The sequence below is a fragment of the Ovis aries genome, chromosome 22 (genome assembly GCF_016772045.2).
Source record: "Ovis aries strain OAR_USU_Benz2616 breed Rambouillet chromosome 22, ARS-UI_Ramb_v3.0, whole genome shotgun sequence".
NCBI lineage: Eukaryota > Metazoa > Chordata > Mammalia > Artiodactyla > Bovidae > Ovis > Ovis aries.
This window is the reverse complement of record NC_056075.1, coordinates 21,841,628-21,867,041: the sequence shown is the minus strand read 5'-3', so window position 1 is coordinate 21,867,041 and position 25,414 is coordinate 21,841,628. Positions and strand designations below refer to the sequence as shown.

Sequence of the window (25,414 nt, the reverse complement as noted above, 5' to 3'; positions counted from 1 at the left end):
TACTTTCCTCCTGTAGACCAAAGCATCCATCCCTAGGGTATGATGACAGGTCTCCTACAACCAAGACTTCCTTCCCTCTATGTCATGTTTACTTGTTTACAGCTCCCCTTATAAAGAAAGCCTGGATCCCTCTCTCCCAGGGGACAGGCAATGGTCCCAGATCATTGTTACCCTTCTAAGTATGCCCACACTGTCTCACTACTGGGCCCCCAGCCTTGCCAGCATTGTGGAGTGGAATGGCAGGTAGAGACACTGCCAGGTGAGTCAAATATCCAAATCAGTCCCTATTTCTGGGCCCTGCCTGACCCAGAACCTATGCTCCTCAGGAGTGCAGTGTACTTCGTCTCTTCTGGAGCTTTCCCTGCAAGGCTGCAGACACTGAGCAGGGAGCCAGGGACATGGGGGATGGAGGTTTCTCACCCCATCCCCCATTCTGACGTCACAGCCCTCATTTTCTGACACTAACTGGTTGCCATGGAAACAAGTTCCTTAAAGTGCACAATGACTTGAGTGGGGAGGGAGGGCCATAGGAGCCAGTTGTACCATGAGGAATCCACAGAGCCCCTCAGAATCAAGCTGCCCAGAGTCCCTATCCTCTGCTGGTACATACTCCTCACATACAGGAAAAAAGTCTGTCTTGCCTTTGAGTAGAGAGATCTTGCTGCAAAATCAGAGATAGTTTAAACCAAGAAAAGCCAGCCACTTACCCTGGAACAAATGGATATTAGATGTGATGTGGGCCCCTCTCTTCAGTCCTAGAGCAAAAGTCATCTATTTTAAGAAACTGTCCTTAACTATTCAATCTCCCAGCCCCATTCCCAGTTCCATCACACACACACACACTCCCCTTACTACTTACTCACACTAGTACTTACACCTTCTTTCAGGCATTCATTCATCAAGTACTGATGAGCCTCTGGTACGTGGTAAACCCAGTGCCAGGCCCTAGGGATACAGCCAGGAGCTGACAGGGCCCTGTCTTATGGGGCTTCCTGCCAACATCTTATACCACATCTTGTCCTTTTACACTCACATCCTCATCCCTTTAATAAGCACCTCTGGGTTTTCTTTTTTCATTCCAGTTCCCCAAATGTGGGGTGCTGTCTGGTTGTTGGCAGAAAGTGAAGTCGCCCAGTCGTGTCCGACTCTTTGCAACCCCGTGGACTGTAGCCCACCAGGCTCCTCCGTCCATGGGATTCTCCAGGCAAGAATACTGGAGTGGGTTGCCATTTCCTTCTCCAGAGGATCTTCCCGACCCAGGGATCGAGCCCAGGTCTCCCGCATTGCAGGCAGACGCTTTAACCTCTGAGCCACCAGGGAAGCCTGGTTGTTGGTAGGGTGGCATACAATTTGCTCGTTATCCCTTTGTACCCACGGGCTTTCCAAGAGTGGAGACCTTAAACCTATGAATGTATTGATACATCCTTGCCTAACACTAAACTCAAGATTTGGGGCCCCTCAGTCTCCCATGTTATCCCACTGTTCCCAGTACTAGCCTTCCAAGGAGCTTGGATTCTTCAATTCTCTTTCAAAGCCAAGGAGCTTTGAATGAATAGGACTTGAGGGTAGGAGCAGAAAGCTGTGTTTGCTGTGTGCCCACTGGAGCACATACAAAGGCCCCAGATACTGGGCTTTCATGCACCTGTGTCCTGCCATCACGCACGGGTGCTTATGTTGGCCTATATCTGTGACTTCTTCTAAATTGGCCAGTGCAGGGTATGAGCATGTGTGTGATTCCACTTATGAGCGTGAGTGAGCATGTGTTCAGAGGAAGGGGAATTTAGGGATATGTCTCTATGTGTTTTTTCCAAATGCTTGGCTTTTTTCAAAATGGCTTAGAGCACTACTGTCATTTATGGGGTTTAAAATGTCAGAACAGGGCCCTCGAGGAGGCAGGGGAGATTAAACTGCAAACAGTGAAGGTTATAGATGACGTTTCTGATAGGCTGACAGGCAGACTCAAATGATGCCACACTTTTGCAATCATTTAAACACATACATTTGTGTGTGTGTGCACACACCCCCCGCCCAGATCAATGCTCCACATTTTAATGGCATATTCTGAAGGCTAATAACATAAAAGGCCAAGTCTAGAGAACCACAGTTCTGCTTTCAGAGCCCAACCAACTGCTGTCTGTCATATGCGCGCGTGCGTGTGTGTATGCGTTCTCACTCAAGTGCCCCTAGTGTGCTAAGTGAACACCTGCATCTATTTGTGTCTGTATAGGTTAATTCCACCTCACTTTTATATAATGCCCTATATAATTAACAAAATATACTACATTCAACAGTCTACCTGAGCAACATAACAATTTGTATAATGTAGGCAGGGTTGAGTTACTACTCCCATTTTACAGATACAAGAAAACTAAGGCTCAAAGAGGTCTGATGGGCCATCCAAGATCACCAGCTACGAAATGATAAAGTGAGAGTTAGAAGCACGGTCTTGTTACACTTATCCAGAGCTCTTTTCTTGACGTTGTTCTCAACTCTGGCTACATTGAAATCCCCTGGGGACCTTTTAAAATCCATCAGCGCCTGGGTCCTACCCCTGGAGATTCCAGTTGTTCAGAAGGTGGTCCTTGCAGTATGTTTTTACATTTTAACATGCAGGCTGGTTAAGAACCACTGCCTCCAGGCCTGGGGGAATCAGGCAGGAGCTGTGCAGAGGGGTGTCCCAGGTGTCTGACTAGGCTGATATTGCCTCCATGTGAACGTGGATTCCAGTCTCTTTCCTCCTCAGTACGTATCACAGTATCAACTCCCCTGAAAGACTTACTTCCCAGGACTGTCAGAGCCATTATTCCTTCTGTATCACCCCAACTCCCCCCCTCTTCCAGACTGTGAAGACCTAAAAAGGATGCCCAGCTCATCATGATGAATGAAGAGGCTACCGGCCATGTGCTCATGGTTGTAGCCACCCAGTTAGGGGCAGACAGTGTGGTCTCACCAATAGAGAGGAGAACCAGCTTTATCTGGCCTGTCAGCCAGAGGAAGACCAGAGACATGAAGGGCAGCTGCCTTAGTGATGTAGGGAGGGATGAAAAGGGGAAGGACAGAAAGACAGAAAGAGGGAAAGAGAGAACAGCAGGCCCCTTGGAAGGCTGTATGGACCAGCTAAGGGCTAGAACCCAGCAATGCTCACCTCACTTCACCCTTGGAGGGAAAGGTAGGCTAGCAGTTAGGAGCACAGACTCAGTAGTCACCTACCTGGGCTTGAATGCTGGTTTCTGGTTACTAGTAGTGTGACTCTGGGCAAGTACTTAACATCCCTGTGCCTTGGTTTCCTTATCTCTAAAACGGTGATGATAATACTAGCACCTGCCTCATCAAGCCTCTGGGAGTGTTCAGTGAGGCTGTCAAGTCCCCGATAGAGCATGAGTGCTGGGTAGGGTTCAACCGCTGTTCCTCTGCATCATCTGATGCTCCTCCTGAGCATCATCTGAACTCTCCCTCCTCAAAATTCTTCCTCAATATTCCTTCTCAGTCTTTGCTAGCGGTGTTCCTCTGCCCTCCCTCTGAGTCACTGGTTCCCTCCATTTTAGAATCACCTGAGGGACTTTTGGGCTTCCCAGGTGGCGCTGGTCTTAAAGAACCTGCCTGCCAATGCATGAGACCAATAGACCCAGGTTCGATCCCTGGATTGGGAAGATCCCCTGGAGGAGGGCATGGCCACCCCCTCCAGTATCCTTGCCTGGAGAGTCTCATGGACAGAGGAGCTTGGTGGATTACAGTCCATAGCGTAGCAAAGAGTCCGATAGGACTGAAGCAACTTATTACGCATGCACGAAGAACTTTTACAGCTCATTCCCAGAGTTTCAGATCTAGTTGTTCTGGGGTGGGGCCCAGACACTGGTGCTTTTCAAATTCCCTGGCTCATCAAAATGTGCTGCCAAGGTTGAAAACCACACACTCCTCTAAGTGTTGATACTCCCCAAGACTATTCTTGGCCCTCTTCTCTTCTCATGTCTTTCCCAAGTAGCTGACCTCCTTCCCATGGCCGTAATCCATATACTGGTGACTCTCCAATCCATATACCCTGACAAGGCTTCTCTCTTGAATTCCACACACCCGTTTCCAACTCCCTACCAGACATCTTCATTCCCAAATGTATGGAGATAAAATTATTCTCAATAGCCTTGTAACTTCCAGGGTATCTTTGCTGAGATGTACTCTGGATCCCCCAAGTGGGTACATATCCCAATCAGACCTCAGTATTTTGCCTTTGCCCCAAACCCCTTCCACTCCTTCTGTTCCCCACCTCCATCAGTCCCAATCATTTACCCAAGGATGTCATCCAGGATTCCTCTCCCCCATCATATCCTACCTCCAACCAGTGGACACAGTCCTGTCCATGCCCTTATAAGGCTCACCTGCACAGCTGTAGGAGCCTCCTTACTGACCTCCCAGCCTCCATTGTTTCTGGCTACATTCCCCTCTCCGTTCTCTTCATCTTCTTCAGAGCTAGTTTTCTGAAATGCAAATCATTCCACTGCTAATGCCCTCCCCTATAAAAGCACAACTGCCCACAGCCCTTTACTATCTGTCCCCTTCCCCCGGCCTCCCCCAGAGTGACCTCTCCACCCCAACCCTCTGTACAGCTGGTCTCCAAATGAGCCATGCTGTTCGATGCCTCAAGGCTTTTGTATATGCCATTCCCCTTGCCTTATGGGCCCTTCCTTCCCTTCCCCCTTCTATTCTGCCCACATTTACAAATTAGCTGAAGCACCAGCTCCTCTAGGAAGTGTTACCTGCACCAGGTAACATAGGTTAGGTTCGACTGCTTTGTTTTTTATCCTCAATGCAGCCTGTAGTTGTCTCTGTTGTCCCTCACTCTTGTTTTACTTCCTTATTTTCATGCCTGCCCACTGGATTGTGACCATATGGATGGGATGGACTATATCTTATTTGTCTTTGAGAAGTGGGGTGAGGAGGGAGGAGACCAGACTCTTAAGTTCAAGTTCCCTTGGCTTGAAACACTTGTTTAAGACTGCTTTGGCTTATGGCTCTGGATTTTGAAGGGTAGCTTCCTTCCTCCGGGAGCCAAGCAAAGAGGCTAGATTTGAGCAAAGAGATCCAAATAACCCACTGGCCAGACACTGGTCCTAGGTTCTTCCTCTGGTTCTGCCTTTCCAGGCCCCAGAACTGGCAGCTCTGACTGTCTCGCCTTCAGGGCCCAGCTGAGGTGAGCAGAGTCTTCGTTCCCTTCTTCCAACTGAGATCAGGCTGGGAATGCATCCAAAGAAATCTTCTGGGAGAAACCAAAAATAAATAAATAAATGAAGCAAAGATGTGGCTCCATAAACACTTAGTGACATAGAAATGGACAGAATGCAGATGTCTGATTCTAATTTGTCATCCCCTCCTTAAGGAGCACATCCCAGAGTTGCCTTCAGGACACTGTCACCCTTGCCTGAGACAGAGCATTCAAAAGCCCCTCCTCTCACCACTCTCACCTAGCAAAGGGGCTAAGCAGGAATTCCAGTCCCACTTGTCTGCTAGATGGGCAGCTGAAAAGGTGCAAAATTTAACAGCCAGGGAAATTAAAGCCAACCCTCAACCTCCACAGAAGTGAAAGATCAAGACCATCAATGGTCTAGAGCAATAGGAAAGGTCAGGACCCAGAGAATAACCCACAGAACAACCACAGTGTTTGCTTCATTCGTGGCTGAATGCGCCATGTCTGACCCTTGATCACTAATACTTCTAGAGCCTGTGGCATATGTCAGCACTGTGCCAAGCACTAGATTAGCCTGAGTAACCCTTACAACACTATGAAGAAGGGACTATTAGTACTGCTGTTACAGATGAAGAAACTGAGTCTGAGAGGCTAAGTGACTTTTCTAAGGTCACAAAGCTGGTAAGTGCCTAAGCTAGAACCCAAATTCAGTCTGACTCTAAAAACCCAGGCTCATAATTTATATGATATACTGCCTTATATATGTGGCATTATCCAGTATTTGCTAATAGTAATAATAATAGCTAACATTTATTTAACAATGTGCCAAAATACTGTGTTAAGCACTTTATACACATTATTTTGTTCACGAGATAGGTACTATAATTCGTCTCATTTTATAGATAAGGACACTGAAGCTTAGAGAAGTTAAGAGCATTGTTCACAGCCTCAAAGCTAGTAGGTGAAAGAACTGGAATACAAACCTAGGGGATGGATAAAGGAACCACCAGCACAGACAACCCCCTAACTAGCACTACCACCATCCTAGAGAACGTCCACGAAGGCAAGAGAAGGCCTTTCCAGGAGCTCTGACAAGGTGGCTGACACCTTGATAAAGACTGCCTGTGGACTTTTATTATTATTATTTTTTACCTTTTGGCCACACCCTGTGGCAAGTGGGATCTTAGTTCCCCCAACCAAGGATTGAACCCGCATCCCCTGCATTAGAAGGCAGAAGACTGTTAACCACCGGACCACTGGGGAAGTCCCCTGTCTGTGGACTTTTAACACACGTCCTGCAAAGGCAGCACTAGGCTGAATAGCCAAGTGCACGGCACAGGGTACTCAGAAGCAGCCCTAGAAGGTTGGGCAGGTTCTCCTTTTCCCCAGGCCTCTCTAGAGTATCCTCTCACCAGTTGGATGTACTCACAATAATCTGGCACTTGGAACCTGATTGGGTTTGGGGCCCCCAGTATCCAGAAGACCTCCAGGACTCTCTCCTAAGAAGGCAGTTTTCAGCTCTCCTTGCTGGATGCTTCAGTTCCTGATGGGAATCCTCACAGACAGCCTTCCTGTTACCTAAGGAAAGAGAGAGAGAAGGGAGACAGCCAAGTCCTGGCCTCCCCTCCCCATCTCATCACCTTCCCAAAGCCTTGCAGGGCACCCCCACCTCCAATCCCACAGAGTTTCTCACCTTCAGGCAAAGGCAGATGATGGCAGAACTGGGGAACAGAACTTTACTGAGCCCCAGGAGGACTGTACATCCCTGTCTTTAGTATTTAGGGAAGGTGAGTCCCAGAGGAGAAGGAAGGAGAGACTTGGGAGAGGAAGGGTGAGATGCTCAGAGATGCAGAGATACAGATGGAGACTGACACCAGGAGGGGTTTCAGAGAGAGATAGAAGAGGAGGGCGCCAGGGAGGGAAAGAGACTGAGGAGGGTGGGAGAGAGGCAGAGAAAAGGGGGAGGGAGGAGAGAGACAGAAAGAGCCAGTTGCTTTATTCATGGCTGGTGATATTATAGACTGAGTGAAAATCACATTATCGTAATGGGAAAGTTAGAGTTGCTGAGATGATGCCCTGAAGCCTCAGCGCTGATTGGGGTGTGATTGCTATCTGTATTTATATGTAGAAAGCAAAGTTCACTGCCAGTTCAAGATGGTGGCGGCTGCTTTATGCAACATAATTCTTCAGTAGGGAGACGCCCCGAGCAAGCGGAGCCAGCCGTGCCGGGAGTGGGAGCCCAAGCCTGAACCGGAGCTGACGCCTGAGCGAGCGCTGGAGCAGGCGGTGGAGCCCGGGGTGGAGCCACGCGGAGCTCAGCCTGCGGAGGAGGGAGGACCCCAAAAGGAGTGGAAGCCCGGGCAGGATCAGCGTGTGGTCCCAGAACGGGGTCTGATGGAAGGTGGGAGGAGAGCGGGGCGCGAGAGCCTGGGATGCGGGCCAGGAGTCGCTCCCACATCCTCTATCCGCCAGGTCAGCCCAGAGCTAGGCCCGCCATGGAGGGAGGGCTGGGCTAGACCTTCAGAGGCTGGAAACCTTGAACGGGCTCTCCAATGGACCCCACCCCACCTCCATTGTATAATTCAGTGCGAAACCTGATGATAAATGTCTGGAGTTTTAATTTTTCCCGTGATGACTGCTTTAAGCGCCTTTTTGCCATCTCACATTTCTTGAAATTTTTAATTATTTTAAATTTCTTTCATGGTTCCCGGCTGTGCAGACCTGTGGTCTGCCGCTTCCTACTGAGCAGCCCATCTCTCCTGATCGATGAAGGGGTGTGACCTCTGACACCCCCAGTGCAGAGCGGGTTGGAGGGGGGCGGGGCAGAAGGTGAGCCCAGACTCCAAGCCCTGCCCTGCTCTGTGAGGCATCAGTGACAATCAGCAAGAGAGAAAAGGGCTGTCTTTGCAGCCTAAGCAGTCTATTAAGCTTAGACCACCATTTGCTGCTGTTGTTTAGTTGCTAAGTCGAGTCTGAATCCTTTGCGGACCCCTTGGAGGCTCCTCTGTCCTTGGCATTTCCTTTTACTTCAGGCCTGTTCCCCTCAGGGCTTCCTGGGGGACTGTTGCAGGTCCTAGAATTGCCAGAGAAAATGCTGGGTGCTCCATCAAACTCGAATTCAAATACACAACAAATTTAGCAAAGTGTACCCATGCTTTCTTGGGTATTTATGCTTAAAAAAAACCACTATTGTTTATTTGAAATTCAAATTTAATCAGATTCACCACATAATAGCTGTGTGGCTTTTAACTTCCTAGACCTTCAATTTCTTTTATCTGAGTACTAAGAGAAAGTAATACATTCCTCAGAGGATGATTGAGATATAGTATGTAAAATACTCAATCCCATATCTGGCACAAAATAAATGCTCAATAAATAACTACAAAATACTTACCCCCTTACATAACCTCTAAGGCACCCTTTAGTCCCTCCCCATTTCTATCCTAGGCTTCTTGGAAGTCAAATGAAAGGCTTGTATCAGGATTCCTACTCTGGAAGCTGCTGGCTGAATGGGGGATCCCAGGGGTAGATCTGATCCTACTTTGGTCCCCCCAGGGGCCTTACCATATAGGATCCACTGAGTTCTGGAAGGCTGATTACCAAGGTGGAGCAGGAGCAAAGAGCAAGTCCTAACCCCAGACCCAAATCAAGCCTCACACATTCCCAACTACCTCCTCTAAGCTTCGAGAACAAAAAAGTCTACCCTTCTTTAGGCCCCCAAGTTTGCCTGTCTCCCAGAAAGACGGAGGATGGAGCAGGGTGGTGATATGATACTGGACAGGAAGGGGGGGCCCTACCTTCCTATGAGACCATAGAATGGGCTGTTTGAGCAATCAGTCTGCCCATCAGGGTGTCATCCCATCCCCCTCCATCCTCTGGCAGAGGCCCATGTCCAGGACACACCAGCTTGAAATGAGTCCCTCAGAGTCTCTGTGTTTTTTCTCCCTCGACCTCTCTCATGTCTCAGCTCTACTTCAGCTCAGAACTGACTTGGTAAAGGGAAGAGGCAGTGTGCAAAGAGTCCCACTGATGCAGCCTGGATTCCAATCCCACCTGTATAATCTTGAACCTCTCTCTCGTAGAAAGATGAGACTTGTTTCCTTCCCTCAATAAAGGTGTTCCTGACTCTGAAAAGAAAAAAAAAAGAGTGGTTCCCAGTAACCCTCATTTCCAGGAAATCTGGTGGCGGTTGGACTCCAACCTTTGTCTCTGAAGGAGACTAGTTATTCAGGAGACAATTCATGGACCAATAGTAGCATATCTCCTTCCTTTTAAGTGGTCACAGACTCAAGACTGCAGTACCAGGCAGATGATATAAATGTGACGCAACCAGTGGAGGGCAATAGGGAGTGGTGGGATCTGTGGCTCAAAGGCACCTTTCCTAAAGGCATTCAATTTCATGTTTCAAATACTGTGCTCAGCAAATCCAAGGAAGTCTGATTTTGATCTATTGCATAACTCCCTAGTTTCTTGATCTTTCTGGTGACACTCTTATCCCTAGCCATAGGGTCACAAAGTTTTGACACAAGAGTAGAGAGACAACACATACAGAGACACACTAAGCTACAAAGATACATGGAGCCATCTGTGTAAACACCATCATCAGGCCCAAAGGAGCAGAGCATAGGACACTCACGGAGGAGCTGCTCATCCTCAGCTTGCTTTCCTGCCCACCTCTTGCCAATCTCCCACCCTCTGCCTTCTCCTTGTTTTGCCCACTGGGACCCAAGTCTGTTGCTCACCCCCATTGCACCCACTTCCCTCTCTCCCTGATGGTGATACACTGTAAAGCCCAAAGGGTGTAAATGGAAATGGTGGGGGAGTGCACCACACAGTTGACCCCTATGATAGAGCCATCACACATGCATGCAGGGCCCCTGGAACATCCCTCTTGCTTTTGATCCTCACAGCAAGCCTGTATCGGGGCCAAGGATTGACAAGCAGTGTCCACATACTCCTTGGCCTTGATATCAGGATGATGAATTACAGTCCCAGTGGTTTAGGTCCCTGCTTGTTATAAACTCCATCAGTATACGTGGTGGCTCTCTCCCAAAGACCACTCAGCAGCTCTAAGCCTTCCTAGATCCCTCCGCTGGGGACTCAGCCATAAAGCAGAGGCTCCAGGCACTCAGGCCATTAACCCTGGAAGGGTTCTGAGAGGAGATGCCAAATCAGGGACTTTTTCACACTCCTCTGGTCCATTACATTGGCCATCGGTGTCAGAACCTAGGCAACCTCTTCCCGGGCTCAGTTATCTCAGCAAAACAGACTATTGATCCATTGTAATAAAGAAAATAAATTAAAATCAAGTGCTCCTTCAAAGATTCTTGAGAACCGATTGTCAGATGATTCACTGGAGGGAATTGTTTGTGCTCCTGTCTCCTTCCCTTTCAGGATTATAAATAACATTGATCATCACCAACATCTTATCAAAGCTGGGATGTCACATCTTTGGGAACAATTACCCAAATCACAGAAGAGGCAGGAGAGGACTCACTGAATAAGCTTTTGTCATCTTAGAGGTGCGGGGGCGGTGGGGAGGGGGGAGTCCAAAGAGATGACCTCTGTCCTGTCTTAGAGGATGAAAGTGAGATATCTCCCAGGGCAGGAAGCTTGGCTGGCAGTTCATTTATTCAGTTTCCTCTGAGGTTCCTATTTTACATCCCTCTGGGCTTGTGTCTAAGGAGCTATGTTGAGATTTGCACATATGTCCCTGATCCCTAGAATGACCCAGCAAGAGGAACTGAGGTTTGGCAGAGGACATTCTGCTTGTGGTAGAGGGAAGAGAGATGAGGCACCTGCCCCAGAAACCATGCGCCCTCCCCCCCTTATCAAGGAATAAAGCAGAAAATCAAGCAGTACCCCTGGGACAGCGAAAGGGGCTAATCTGCTCAGAAGCTGGAGGCCGGATAAAATGACCCTTGCCTGAAATGGATGTCAGAGGACTGTCTCTGAGGAAATGTCATTCTACTCTCCTTGGAGGGCACTAGATGTAGCTGGTAATCCACCCCACTCCCCCCACTCCTGACCTCTCTCTCTACACACACACACACACACACACACACATATAAATCTTAATTGTGTCCAGGACTTTTTACAGTGCTAATTAATCATATTTAGGGCTGTTTCCAGCTGTTGCTGAGGGAAAGAAGGTCCCACACGCCTGTGACTTAGGGTAAATCCAATCAGATGGAGGAATTCTTTGATTCCAAAGAAGCAGAGCATGGGAAAGACCCCTCTAATCCCAGGGCCTCTCAGACCCTGCCTGCCATCTCCTCTCCCCCACATCTGTCCTTGGAAGCTGATCTGGGCTGGGGAAGGGGAGGGGCTGGGGGCTGGAGGGGAGGGACCAAGGAGATGGGTGAGGGCCACCCCCTTGAGATGGGTTGACTGGAATTAGGACCTAGGCCCAGTGCCTCGCTGACTTGGAGCTTCTGCCCTGTACTTAGGCCATTTAGTGGGCTCAGGGCGACCACAAGTTACTACAGGAGACCGGGCCTGGACTAGCCAGACTAGTGGTGGGCAGCGCTGACCTAATTACAGCTCTGTGTAGCCAGCGTGGTTTGAAAAAGGGCTTCACCCAGGCCTTCTGCTTTCCTATGCCTTCTCCCCAAGCCTCAGAGGCATCTCTGTCAGCTCCCTTAGGCTCTCATATGTCTCTCCATTTCTGGGTGTGTTTCTGTCTCTTCTTAGGGCTGCATGCCATGATTTCAATGTCTTTCCCTGATGCCTGTTTCTTTTTTTGGCCATGATCTCTGAACTCCTAGCCCACTACCTCAGATCTTCACAGAGATGCACTTGAAGATAGACATCTTAAGGGGAGAGGGTCAGAACCTGGCTGCTGCTAATACCTCTTCTTTGGTTTATGCTGGTAGCCCATCAGGTACACATGTGGAGCCAATATGGATGGAATGAGAGATAGGGAAGGTGGGATGGAGGGAGAAAAGCTGCTGCTGAGTAGTGGGTAGACAGCAAGGGACTGCCCCACCCCTTAGAGACCCAGATGGGAGAGGAAGCCTTCCCCAGGGTGGAAAGTGAGGGTGCAAGGCTATAAGAAGGCCAGACAGAGACAAAGAAGTGGTGACCCTATTCTCCCTGCTATGCTGACCCCACCTCTACATACCCCCTTGTTGAGGCTTTCTGGGTCCTGGCCTAACTGGGCCTAAATAATTGAGAAGCCCATTACAGCCTCACTGTTTCCTCACTGTCAAGTGTAAACGCTGCACTGGTCGGTGGGGAAATGGGGCTAATTTGAATTGATAATAGGAAACGCAGGGAAAAGTCATCTATAGTGAGTGAGGAGAGAGCGATCCCCGAGCAGATGCTAAATCTTGTATAATGAAAGAATCTGCCGATGTCAATTATGTACGAGCGTCTTTGCAGTGGTTGGAGGCGGTGGGCGGGCGAGGGAACGGAGGGCTGGGTGCATCCCATAAACCCAAACACCCATCAAAGGCTCATACATATGGAGCGGCGGAGATTACGGCATAAATTTGAATGTTATGAATGTGCATGAGGGACAGGCAGGAAGCCTACCTCATAAGAGGGAAGGAAAGGGACTGATTTTCAGTGCGTGTGTACAAGGGAGCTTTTGTCCTTTGGATCCCTCAGCTGGGTCTCTTCTGTCTTAGCTGTGTCCCCTCTAAACCCAGTTATGTCCCAGTTATGAGAAAAAATGTCAGAGTCTAGGGGTGATGGGGCAGGGTAAGGTCTGCTATTCTTTGAAGGCTTTGGGTCTAGCTGCCCTTGACCCATTCAGAGTGTTGCCAGGATGGGATCTAGAGACTGATGCGGCCAGAGACCCAGAAGGCTATTTTGAAATATCTGTGATGTGAACATAGCTTCCCCTCCTGCCTAACGGAAGATACAGGAGAGACAGCGATGCTCACCATGGAATGGGTGGGGTGATCCTGGAAGACAGCCTTGAGGAAGAGGTCACAAGCTGCGCTACAAAGGGGGCCAACAGCTTAGAATGACAACATCAAGGACACATCTTCCTGTTCCTGGGTACAAATCCACAGCACAGATAGAAGTGTGTGCTTGTGAGTGCACATACACGCGTGTGTGCGCACACATGTGCACACACACACATACAGGTGGTAACAGGGCCCGGACCCCTCCATCGGTTCCCAACCTGCAGTTGCTCCCTGAGCAGACTCTGTGATTTGTGGTACAGGCCACCCAGGGACTTTAATCTTCACCGTGACAAATGCAATAAAAGGAACAATTTGGAGATCAGAGCTAAGGAAGACACATTTACAAACCCTTCCCCAAAGGTTGGATGGGGCTGTCACCATGTGATTTGTGCTGGAGATGAAGCAGGGAGGGGGTAGAGGGGGAGGCAGAGAGCTAGAGAAGGCGGACTGGGGAAGAGGAAGCCTCACCACCTCCTCCTCACCCTCTTTGCTGGATCCCAGTGGGGTGGGCTAAGGCGGCCTGTGCATGGTGGGAGGAGGCCTGGACCACAGGCAGCCACTCCACCCCCCCCACCCCATCACGACCAGGGACCACAACTCAATTACCAGGAACACAGGCCAGAACCACGAGCTTCAGAGATTCATCTCAGCAGCTCAGGGGCTCTATCCAGGGGAGGGATTGGCGGGGTGGCAGCGGGGAGAGAAGGTAGGAGAAGAGAGAAAGGAGGAGAGGCAGAGGCAGAGTGGGCAAGACATTTTAACAGAAAGACAGTGACATGTCAAGCTGCAGAGGGAGCCCCAAAGAAGCCTCAGTCTGGAAGAGGAATGAGAAGGCAGATTTCCCAACCAGGGCTCCTTGCTCAGCCAGACCCGGAAGGATCTAAACCCAGAGCAGCAGTGGGGTGGGTCGGGCAGGGGGCACCCACCCACCCATTTGATCTGGGAACAAATCTATGGGAAGGTAGATCAGCCTGGGGTTCCACTGGATAAGTTTATCTGGGGTCTGAGAACGAAGCTGGTAGATGGCCAAGCAGGACTGAAGACACTGGTACAGTCTGGGAACTAGGGTCTCCCTTTCTTCTCTGAGCTTCTCCTTCCCTGTCTGAACAACAGGTCTAGGCTAGGAGATCTGTAAGGTGCCAGCTGCCTTATATCATGGGCACTCTGAGCCCCAGGTTTCTTAAAACCAACAACAGGAGACTGAGTGAGAGAGAAAAGTGCCATCCTGCCACTCCCCCACTTTGCCTCTCTGTTGCTGTACTGGTTTACAAACATACGCGCTCTTTTCTGTTGGATCCCAGCTCCGCTCCCCAGAGTTCAGGTCTTCAATTCTCTCAGGCACCCATACCCCAGAATATGGGTTCTAAAGAAACTCTTTGGCCCTCTTTCTTCTTGAAAAACCTGGTCAGTCTTACCTTCCTTTTGGATAAGACCATCCTCAAACCAAGGCCATTTTGTCTCTAGCTCCTACCCCATGCTCAAGTGGCCCCTTAGGAGATGTTCTCTCTGCCTCAGGGTGTAACTTTGAGGCCTCTGGGCTCCTTCTAGTTCCCTCACTTTAAGCTCCCAGCAACTGAGATGTTAGTTTCCTTGATCAGTGCCCTCCCCACCCATCTGTGCTCTGTCCCCTGCCCCCAACTTCCAACCAGTCTGAGAAATGCTATGCTGGCAGGAGGGAGAGGGTTTCTACCCTGGGAGGCTTTGGTTTTTTATCTAACTCAAGGTCATACCTCAGATTTCTTCCACCTAGCTGCTGCCCTTGTGCATCTCCAGGTTGACTTGGTCCTCATACCCAGGTAAGTGGGCCTGGTGACTACCTAAATGTGGGTAGCAAAAAAGAGAATTTAGGAGTGTGTGGGCCTGACCCTCATTCAAATTTCCCTAGGGAAGACTGACACTCAGACTGGAACATCTGGTCATGGCCCAGCAGGCTCAGTCAGAGAAGTTCCCTCACATAGAGTGGGCCTCTTCAGGGTGGTGACTCAGGGCTGGATCTTGGTCTCCAAGGGAGGTAGGGAATTGGGGGAGGTTGAGGAGGTGGAGGAATGAACAAAGATATATTTTCTAAGCTCTAGACAAGGAGGAGAGGATTCCCTGCTTAGGAATGAATAGAGGGGCTTATGGGGACCAAATCAAAAACAGGCTGACATCCCCAAATCTCTTTCCAGCAGAGGGTCATAGACTGGAACTGTAGAAACTCCATCCGAGTAAGTCCCTTGGAATAGGGTCCACAATGGACAGGAGACACAAAGGGAACTGAACTGCTGATTGCTGGTTGGGGCAATTCCCATGGTCCTCTGCTGCCTCCCTCTGGGAGAGGGCAAGAGGACCAGCCCTGTCCTCCTCCCAACCCCTCCTCCTGGCTCCTCTCCACTGAACCCCATCCCCACCCAGGTCCCTGATTTCTCCCCAGGTCCTCAGACACTGTCCTCACCCCTGACCTCCATCTCCCAGACTCCCCAACCCTCACTCCACAGAAGGGATGAGAGAAAAAGGGGACTAATAGGTGAACAAAAAGGGACTCTCAGGAATCTCTTCCATTCCCTGACTCCCCTCTTCAGAGGAAGAAAGGACTTTGACTTGGTTCACTTATTCACATCCCCCGTGGGCTGCAATGGGAAAGGAGGTCAGAGGAGCAGGTCTGAGAATTGGCCCATACCCCAGGACATCTTCTTTTCCCTGGAGTCTTACTTTACCCAGAGACCAATCCTTCTCTGAGGCCAAAACCAAGGCCAGGCCCAGGCGAGAGGGAGTCCCCATTAACTGATGGTTCATTATCTTTCAATGCCCCTCCCACTGCTTGTGGGTTGATCCCAGCTGGGCAACCCTGACCCCCAGCTCTGCTTACCTCCCACCAGGTTTAGTCCAGTCCTGAGGCAGCTGAGCCCCGAAAGGGTGGTGGGGAGGGGAAGACCAAAGCAGGATCAGCAATGGCCACAGGGTCACATGGGCTCTAAGGAGGCACTTCCCCCCTAAAACCCCTCAGATTTATCCAGCAGACCAGAGATTGATGAGAAAATAACAAAACAGTTGAGGAGAAGGTCATTTTGGGTCTCTCTTCTCCTTCATGTTCATACCCATTTGGCTTATGATTTACGACTGTCCACTTACCCAAGGCATCCTTATACTCACACACACACGCACACACATGCACACACAGAGCTGAGCTATGTCTAGCCTCCATACTTCATGATAAATCATGGGGTAGAGACTAGTGCAAAAGGTTTGAGGGGGAGGGCACATCAGGAGGCTGGGATAGCAGAGGGAGCAGAGTTGGCATGCACAGTGTGGGGTACTTTTGGGGGAAGCAGTGAGGGGAGAACACATGGGGGGGCTGGAGGGTATCAGGCAATGGAGAGAGACAAGAAGTAGACCGTCAGCCAGAGGCCGAGTAGTGGTTGCCTCTAAAGGGAGGCTTCAGGCCATTCTGCTTGAGCAGAATCCCATGGTGATCAAAGGCCTAGGCGCTGGTAGACCAGCATACCCTGTCCTCAGTGAGAGGTGGGCTGGCTCAGGCCTCCTATGGCCTTCCCAGAAGGAAGACAGTGGCCAGGAATACTCTGAAAGTGTTAGTTGCTCAGCTGTATCTGACTCTTTGGGACCCCATGGGCTGTAGCCTGCCAGCCTCCTCTGTCCATGGAATTCTCCAGGCAAGAATACTGGAGTGGGTTGCCCTGTCCTTCTCCAGGAGATCTTCCCAACCCAGGGATCGAACTCACATTGCAGGCAGATTCTTTGCTGTCTGAACCATCAGGATTTTTCTTCCCTTCTGATGTTAAGAGGATGGGCAGGTGAGAGTTGGGTGGCAGAGCTAGCTCCTTTCCCCCTCCCTCCCAGAAGGTTAGATTCATCCACTCTCTCCAAAATCAGTCATCCCCTGATGAGATCCACTCTCCCATACAGAGCTTCCCAACGACCTCCCAAAGGGAAAACCAAACCAAACAGGTCCTCTCTAACTTGCTTGCAATCCTAAACTGAACCAGCTCAGGGTAGGAAGAGGCAAAGAGGCGACTGTGTCTTTCCTTGCCTGCGCCTAGTCTTATGACCTCTTGCCCTTTAGTGGAGTGTAAGGTCAACAGGGTTGGGAGGGTGGCCATTTTGACCTTGAGAGGCCTGCCCCTGTCTTTATCCATGCCCTGCCAGCATCCAGTGCCCTTTGGAGGTTTGTAGTCACATAAATTGCAGAGTCCCATGCCGGGCTTGGAGCCTGCAACTATAAATAGGCACGAGGTAAACAAGGTGGCAGATGCAGGGGCTTGGGACTAGACAGAAAATCTGCCCCTCTTTGCCTGGGCTGGAGCCAAGGCACATCCGTGGAAAGGGATATCTTCCCTCCCCTCTTCTCTCTCCTCCCTGCCTGCTGGCTCCTAGCTTCCTGTGCTCTGGGCTTCTAGTATTTTCCCTCTGGGGATTATCTTCTAAGGCGGTTTTCTGCTGCAAAGCTTCCCAGGTCACCTGTCCTGTTTCTTCCGAGTCAAGACGGGAGGGGCTGGTGGTGTATCCGTTACTTATAGTGCCCCCCACCCCCCACCCCGCTTCTCTCCGGTTGCTTCACTTTGCCTGCAGCCTCTGCACGGTCTTGAAGCGGTACTACTGCTGCCAATCACCAGGCTCTGCCACTAGGGGCGCTCTGATCCCTTCTCTATCCTAATAGCTCTTGCGTGCCTGCGTGCTAAGTCCCTTCAGTCTTGTCCGAATCCTTGCGACCCTATGCGCTGCAGCCCGCCACGCTCCTCTGTCCATGGGATTCTCCAGGCAAGAATACTGGAGTGGGTTGCCATTCCCTTCTCCAGGGGATCTTTCTGACTCGGGATCAAACCCGCGTCTCCTGTGTATCATGCGTTGGCCGGCGGGTTCTTTACCATGATGCTGTAACAACATTTTTCAACTAGGAAACTTCATAGTTTCAGAGAGACTATGTAACTCCAGAGAAACAAACTAACCCCTTACCCTCCAAAGTACAAAACATAAAAGAGTGCACAGATTCCTGTCATTTGAGTTAATAGCTTCCAGGTTACTTGGATCTCTGGGCTGTACCAGCTGAATTCTAAGCAGAGAATCGGCTTGAGACAAATTTAGGGGCATTGCTTTCTGAATCTATCCCTGCTTCCCCTCTGCCCAAACCTGGTCCACTTTCCTGCTCTGTACTTGTCCTGGCTCCAACAGGTTCTCAGCCCCCGAAGAGTTTTCTGAGCAATTTCAGACCACTGGCCCCACAATTATCTTTCTTTACCCCTTTTGTAAGTCTCAGTCTTTAACTGTGAACTTCCTTCTTTCATCCCAAGTTGGGCTCTCCAAACATATTCATTCACCAGCTTAGAATCAGAAATTGTAGCTGAAAAGGACACCCCCATTTTTTTTAACCAATGAGAGATCTGAATTCCAGAGGGTTTAGGTGATTCTCATCATAGTCGTATAGCTAACATTGGCTTTGTTGCTAAGACTGGAAACGCACTTTTGTGAAGCCTGGCTTCTCCAACCAGACCTCCTCCTTCCTGATCCTAATGGCTTCTTTTGCCCCCTGGAAACAGGCTTTCTATCTTTCAAAGGTCCATTCTCCTTTGAGCCCAGTCTCCAGCTGCCTTCTCACATAGGGAGAAGGAATGGACAGGCTCTGAATCACAATGAATGGCTGAGTCTTACATGGCTGTTTCTAGTAACTTCTTCCCTCCCTCCCCCCTATGTCACTGGGTCCTCTCTGATGGCTTACTGAGCAAATGATCGTGGAAGAATGACTTCTCAGAATCCCATTTGGATAAGGCATGCAGGACTGAGAGGCATCCTTCCTGCCGTGGGAGGTTACTTCCCTGGTTGCTCTTTCATTTTCCTTATGCATGTCAGTTCCCTAATTTGGAAGGCAGGGTGAGACCAAGTCCTGCTCCATGAATGACGTCCCCTGTGCCCTGGGCATGCAGTGCTCAAGTGAGCACAGGTACATGCACACACACACACTTATATTCTCATCACCAACCTATTCAAGGGTTTCTAGACTAGGAGTAAGACCAGAATCTCAGGACACAGAATCTTTCGTCAAATGAATCACAAGGAAGGGAAGACAAAACCAGGATCAGACCTGAGGGGTGGAGACATGAGCTCGTGTGGTTCTCTGAGAGCAGAGGTGAGGAGGAGGTATAAGCAATGCTGGTGAGTGGAAGCGGTCTGGCTTCCTGATAGCTGGGAAGGGTGTCTGACTCAAGGCTGTCAGAGTGAATGTAATCCACAGGAGAGAGGAAAGATGCTAATAGAAGTCAGACAGGAAGTGCAGTTACCCCAGAGTACTCCCATCCTAGAGCTGGACTGGAGCTCCCAGATGCCATGTGGAAGTGTCTAGGATGTGTGTGGGGCAGCTGGAGGGATGGCCATGATCTATCCAGCACCTGTCCTACTCCTGCAGGCTGATGATGTAATAGTAGAACAATGTGGCTGCGGAGAAGAAGGGGGGCTTTGGAATCTGGGGGAGGACTGGTCCAGTTCTCAGAGATGTGGCTGGGATAAGGCAGCTGTCGTCTCTGCTCTGAGCCCAGAAGGATCCCCTGGCCCTTCAGTGATCATTCAGCCTGGTTATATTCACCTTAATACCAGTCCTTCAATCATGGGTTGGCTCATGAGATCTTCTTTCAAGAAACAAAAATGATTTGGGCTACAGCTGTCAACCACACAGACTCTAATCAGAGATCCGACCAGGCACAGAAAAGACCCTGCTCATGACTGAAACAGAGGCCTTCCTATAGGGACCGGGGCATTCAAACACTGGAAGATTCCTTATTCTAGGCCCCCAAGCATCTGCTCCCTCCTTCCCACAACCACATCTCACCTCCCTTGTCGTCTGATGCCCACCCCCTACCCCCACTGGCTTATCTACCTTCAATTTAGGTCTCCCACAAAGGGTTTCTCACTCAGGCCCTCTTCATGCCTTGCAGCTGGTCTCTCTGGAAGGCCTCACCTTGCTCCTTGATGATCTATCACCCTAGCCCTCCAAAGGATTTCATCAGATTCCCTGCAAACATTTTGGATGTGAACTTGCCTATAGATTTGGTGACTACAGTTATCTAAAATGATCCCAGAAGCTCTGCTGACCAGCCCAGGACAGAGAGACTGGAGAGCTGGTAGGACTCTCTATCCCCCAGCTTGACCCGCTTCCCTTCTGCTTCTTCATCCATCACCTTCTCAGGTGATTGGATGATCAGAGAAGTGATCTCAGTACCCACTTCCACATCTTTCCCCTTCCTTGTCCCTAACCTGAAACCCCAGGTTGTCATTCTCCAAACTGTCCTTGAAATCAGTAGCCATGTCTAACATACTCATGTACCCCAAACACAATACCTCCCAATTTAAGGGTTCAATAAATATTTACTGAATCAGTCCTCAAACTTCTTGAGTATATTTCCTTCTTTTCTCAGTACATGGTCCTGTCAACAATCAAACACTTTTAAAATTCCCAAGGCAGCTTTTGAGGAGCTGTTCAGAGGCATTAACCTCTTTTAGTCTCAGATGCTGAAGAGGAAATGTGCGGATGTCCAGGTCTGGGACCCAGAGCTGAGCACATGGCCTGTCTGCCTCCCCTGAGCCTCCAAGGCCCCAGGCGGGATTGTCTCGCCTCACTCATCCTTGCCGCCAAGGCCTCCTCGGCTGTATTTATATACACTAAAGCCTCTGCCCGAATAAAACATCCATGTAAAATCCAATTTCCTCAGAATCTCTTTTGGAGCCTGGGCCTGAGATGGAGTAGGTAACCCCGGCCGTAACTGCCTGAACCACTCCTGCTGGCTGCAAAGGTGAGGCCCATTTTTCAATTATCTATCTGCTTTGACAGCAGCGGTCCAACCACCGAGCTAGGGAAGGGGGAGGGGGAGTGGGAGGCAGAGCTGGGGAGAAGGGAGAAAGAGGGCAAGGGCACTGTTGGGAAGAAAGGGAGAAACCTAGAGACAGGCGCGCGGGAGAGACCCTGCACGTGGCACCCAGTAGGTGCTCAAGAATTATTTGGAAAACGAGTGTCTGGAAGAGTGAACTGGGAGGGTGGGGGAGAGGCGAGGAGAGAGACAGTGGGTGGAGAGAGGGAGAGAAGACGAGGGAGGGGGAGGGTGGGGGGGAGGGGAGGCGAGCGTGGATGGAGCCAACAAGAGGCTCCTGTGTCAATCCGTGGAAACGGGAGGCAGAGTGATGCGGTCACAGCTCCTGCCATCAATATCGTCTAATATAAATGTCAGTGATGCTATTTTCCGCGCAGTCATTTCGCACACTGCTGATTACATTAACGTATAATGGAGGGGCGCCGGCTCCACTGCTTTCTCCCCTAACCCTCCCCCCGGTGATGTGTCAATAGCCGCCTCCATGAACAAGTCAATTTTCTGCAGGCTTGGCAGCGGAATAAATCTGCCCGGCTATGGGGAGAGCTGGAGATATTTATATACCCGGCTCTTGCCTCCCGTGTGCGCGCGTGCGTGTGCGCGGCGGGCGCGGGCTCGGGCGCGGGCTTGCGGCGGGCAAGCGGGTGGGGAGGGTGGGGGGCGCGCCGCCGAACTGAATGATTTCCAGCCCGGACTCAATAAGAGGAGAATTTAGAGCGGTCCCTGAGCTGGGCTCCCAGAAACAGCCTTACACGTTTATTTTCCTTAGCTGAACAGGAAAGGCGAGAATTATATGTGGATTTATAGGGCAGGCGCAGCTCAACCCAAATGCTCCCGCTCCGGGGGGCAGGGAGCGTGGGGGCGGGAGGGAGGCGGCGGGCAGGGGGCGGACCGCTGGGACCCCGGCTCGAGCCTGTGCGGGTAGGGGCCCACCCCCTCGCTAGTCGCGTTAATTACATTTGTTCTTGTCCTTCGTGAGGGCGAGACTTCGGCGCAGCCCGCGTTGGGGTTTGAGTCGGGGGGAAGGCACAGGCCAGGACCGCCTGGAGATGGGGGGGGGGCGGACAGGAATGGGGACGAGGAGAGAACGGGAAGCGGGTGGGGGGCTGTCAGCTTCAGCTCAGAAGCGGATCAATAGTACGAGATCTAATGGGCTAACTGCCAAGCGGGCGCACCCAGGCGCTGCCCCGCGGGGGCGGGAGGGGGCGGGCGAAGGACGAGAGAAAGGAAGGCGGGTAGGTAGGAGAGGGAGTGAGGACGGGAGGGGGAAGGGCAGGAAGAGTGGGCGAGATGGGGGGAGAAGTAAGAGAGATAAAATCGAGAAAGGGACAGAGGGAGAGCGGAAGTGAGGGGGGACAGGACAGTCTTCGCGGGGGCGTCTTTTCAACATCCTTCCCCCGCTCGTCTCTGGGAACAAGGAACCTGTCCCGGAGCGCCAGACCCCCGCTGCCCCCAGCCTCAACTCTGCCACTGAGCCGCCAGGGGGCGGCGCGACCCTGTGCTGTCCCCGCAGATCTCCGCGCCACCTCGCCGGGGCTCAAGTGACCCGCGCCTTCGACCCACGGTCCCCGCGCAGTGCCCTCTATCCGTTCCCGGAGGCCTCCCTGCGAGGCCGGGTTGGGAGTAGGGCAGCTCGGCCCCTCCCGGGGCCCCGAACAGAAGCAACTTTCTGATTTTTACAGTGCCCAGCATGGCACGGGGAAGTGCCTCGGGGGCTGGATCACCGGACCAGGGGCTAACCAGGGTTCCCCAAAGATACCCAAGGCTGCAGCTGACACGGCTTCGGAGTCGGTGTAGGATTTTTGGGCCTTCGCAACCCAACGGCGCAGCGCAGGCGAGTCTCTGGGACAGTCCCCGCGCGAAGGGTCCTTCTATGTGTGCTGTGCGGCGCTAACGAGGCCAGCCAAGGTCGCCGGGATCAATGCCCAGTTTTAACTCTTTCAGTTCCTGGCCACTGTTTGGCCCCTAATCTTCCGGCTATAGGCGAATCCTTTTCTTAGCTCCTGCCTGTCCCTTCCCAAACTGAGAAAATAAAATACAGCCCCACACCCCTACTGGCAAATTCTGACACCCAGTAGAGGGGAGCTGGTTCAATGGTTCTAAACCTGGGGGCGTATCTGAGTTACTTGAGGGAGCTTTTCAACATAAACGTGTGGATCCACATGCACTCATATTGTAAGGGGTGTGGACGGGCCTGCAGGGGTTCCTGGAAACATGCACGTTGTCAAAGCTCTCCAGGTAATTCTGATATATTCCCATAGGGGCATTGCCGGAAGAAAGGAATGACTATTGAACATTTTTTTCCTGTTTGGTATGGTAGCTCAGCCTGGGCTCTTTGCTCTCATCAAAATGTCTATATGTGTCTCACTGTGTGTATATGTCATTGGGCGCCTGTGTCATCAGTAAGGATTGTTTTCATGCATCTCTTTGTGTGTCCTCTATGTGTAGATGTCACGTGCTGTCCTGTGTGTCATTGATGTTATCCTCAGCGTTGAGAGCCCCTGTTGTGTGTATGTTGTCGTACATGCCTGTCTTGATGAGAGCAAGCGTGGGTCTCGTGATTTGTGTTGAGCACATCTCTGTGGGCTCCATTGTGGGGCACAGCCATTGTCTCCACGTCATTGAGAGTGTGTGCTGGCAAGAGCTCATGACACAAATGGAACGAAGCTGATCTGCCCCAGAAGCAAAGGCAGCAATGACCTTCTTTTTCCAATTATATACTGGTCAGAGGTGAGCGACCTCTCCCCACTGAGGCCGCTTCTTGTCATGCAAACTGAGCAGAAGGATGGAGATTAGAGGAATGTGACCGAGTCACGTGTGAAAACAATCAGCTATCAATGAACCCCGATCAATGTCCCAGATTACAGATGAGCCCAGGGCCAGCAGCCACTTCAGAGTTTTTCCCAAGGAGAAGAGAAAGCATAGTACACAATAGCCGTTCCCAGAACATTGTCACACACAAGTCCCATACCCAGAGAGACACCCAGGTACTTACACAGTCTGAGTACAGGTAGGAAGTGCCTTGGGGAGAGCTGAGCAAATGAATGGCCATAGGTGCTGAATTGGTGGGCAACTTTTGTTAGTAATAGGCGGTTATTGTTTTTGCTAAGGACATAGCCTTTATTCAGCTGGTAGCGGGAAGTGTAAAAGCTTGTGTTGAGTGTTTTCTATTTTAAGTCTGGAGAGTTAGGATTCTAAGTGGGTCACGGGAGGCAATGTGGGGATTTGGAGGAAATGCTCACGTCAGGAACAGAGCAATAGAGGGCTGTGTTGAGGGGGTGGCAAAGGAAAGTCTTTGGGCAGCTGTGGGCAGGGGGCAGGTGTGCAGTGGATGGGCTCCTGGGACCAGGGCATCTGTCCTTAGGACAGCTTGAAACCAGGCTGCGGTGTGAGGGAGCTAAGCTTCCCAAGGGCAGGGCCAACCCTCACCACAAATATGCTCCAGGACAAAAGGCAGAATGGAGAGAACTGGGAAAAGGGAGCCAAAACTTCTGAAGGTCAGGGCCATGAAGGGCCCTTGTGACTAGTCTTTGGAGGGAGGTAGAGGCAGGAATTTGGGGGACTGTGAGGACTTAGAAGCCAAGACTAGTTCAGTATCTAGAGAATCAAAGGAGACCTGTGAGGCAATGAGAAGAGTTATGGAAAGGCCTGAAGACCTTGTCAGACCTGGCTCTCCTACTGGCTCAGCCTGCCTCTGACTGGGAAGTCAGCATGGCTGATCTAGCACCCAGAACAGCCAAGGCTGAGAGCATCAGGCCATCTCCCTGTGGGGTGTGACAGGCAGTCCTCATGGCCTTTAATTTTCTTAGAATTCCCTGGGTGCACTTTTGTGGAGGTCCCAGTTATGTTTAGGGCTTCCTGGGTGACCCTAGTGGTAAAGAATCCTCCTACCAATCCAGGAGACATAAGAGACACAGGTTTGAAGATCCCCTGGAATAGGAAATGGTACCCCACTCCAGTATTCTTGCCTGGAAAATTCCATGGACAGAGGAGCCTGATGGGCTATAGTCCATGGGGTTGCAAACAGTTGGACATGATTGAGCATACACGCACATCTACCCAATGTTTTACCCTATTATAAGAATGTAAAGACGGGCAAGATGCCCTTAGGGAACTTACAGTCCAATGCAGAATAAAGCATTAGAAGATTTTCTTTTTGGGGGGGGTGGGGAAAGTAGTGTTACAGAAGGGCAAACTGCCTAGATTCAAATCCCAGCTATGTCATTTCCCAGCTTCAGTTTATGAGTTCCCAGGCCCTCCTTCCCTCCGTCTGTAGAACAGGGGTACCTATCTCTAAGGATTGTAGTGCAAGTTTTAGGCAAAGTCCTTAGAACAGTGCCTAGACATAAGAGTTAGTTTTTCTCATCTTTCTTTCAGTTTTCTGTTATAGTGCCTTTGGAAAAGTTCTGTTCTTATGTCAGCAGAATTAAAGTGAAAAATGACAAGGTAAGTGGACAGTCAGAAGACTCTGA

The 25,414-nt window shown here is 50.7% G+C and overlaps 1 long non-coding RNA gene across 2 annotated transcripts; it reads right to left on the bottom strand.

Annotated features, from left to right (window-relative positions):
- Positions 1-1,975: 1,975 nt before the first annotated feature.
- Positions 1,976-22,786, bottom strand: LOC105604254 (uncharacterized). 2 transcript variants are annotated; one of them, XR_003586571.3, is made up of 4 exons: positions 22,702-22,786; positions 14,826-14,912; positions 6,609-6,757; positions 1,976-5,251 (listed from the first exon to the last, which is right to left on the bottom strand). It is a non-coding gene; the product is annotated as an uncharacterized LOC105604254 (long non-coding RNA). The 2 variants fall into 2 exon arrangements; XR_009598127.1 differs by lacking the exon at positions 14,826-14,912.
- Positions 22,787-25,414: the final 2,628 nt, after the last annotated feature.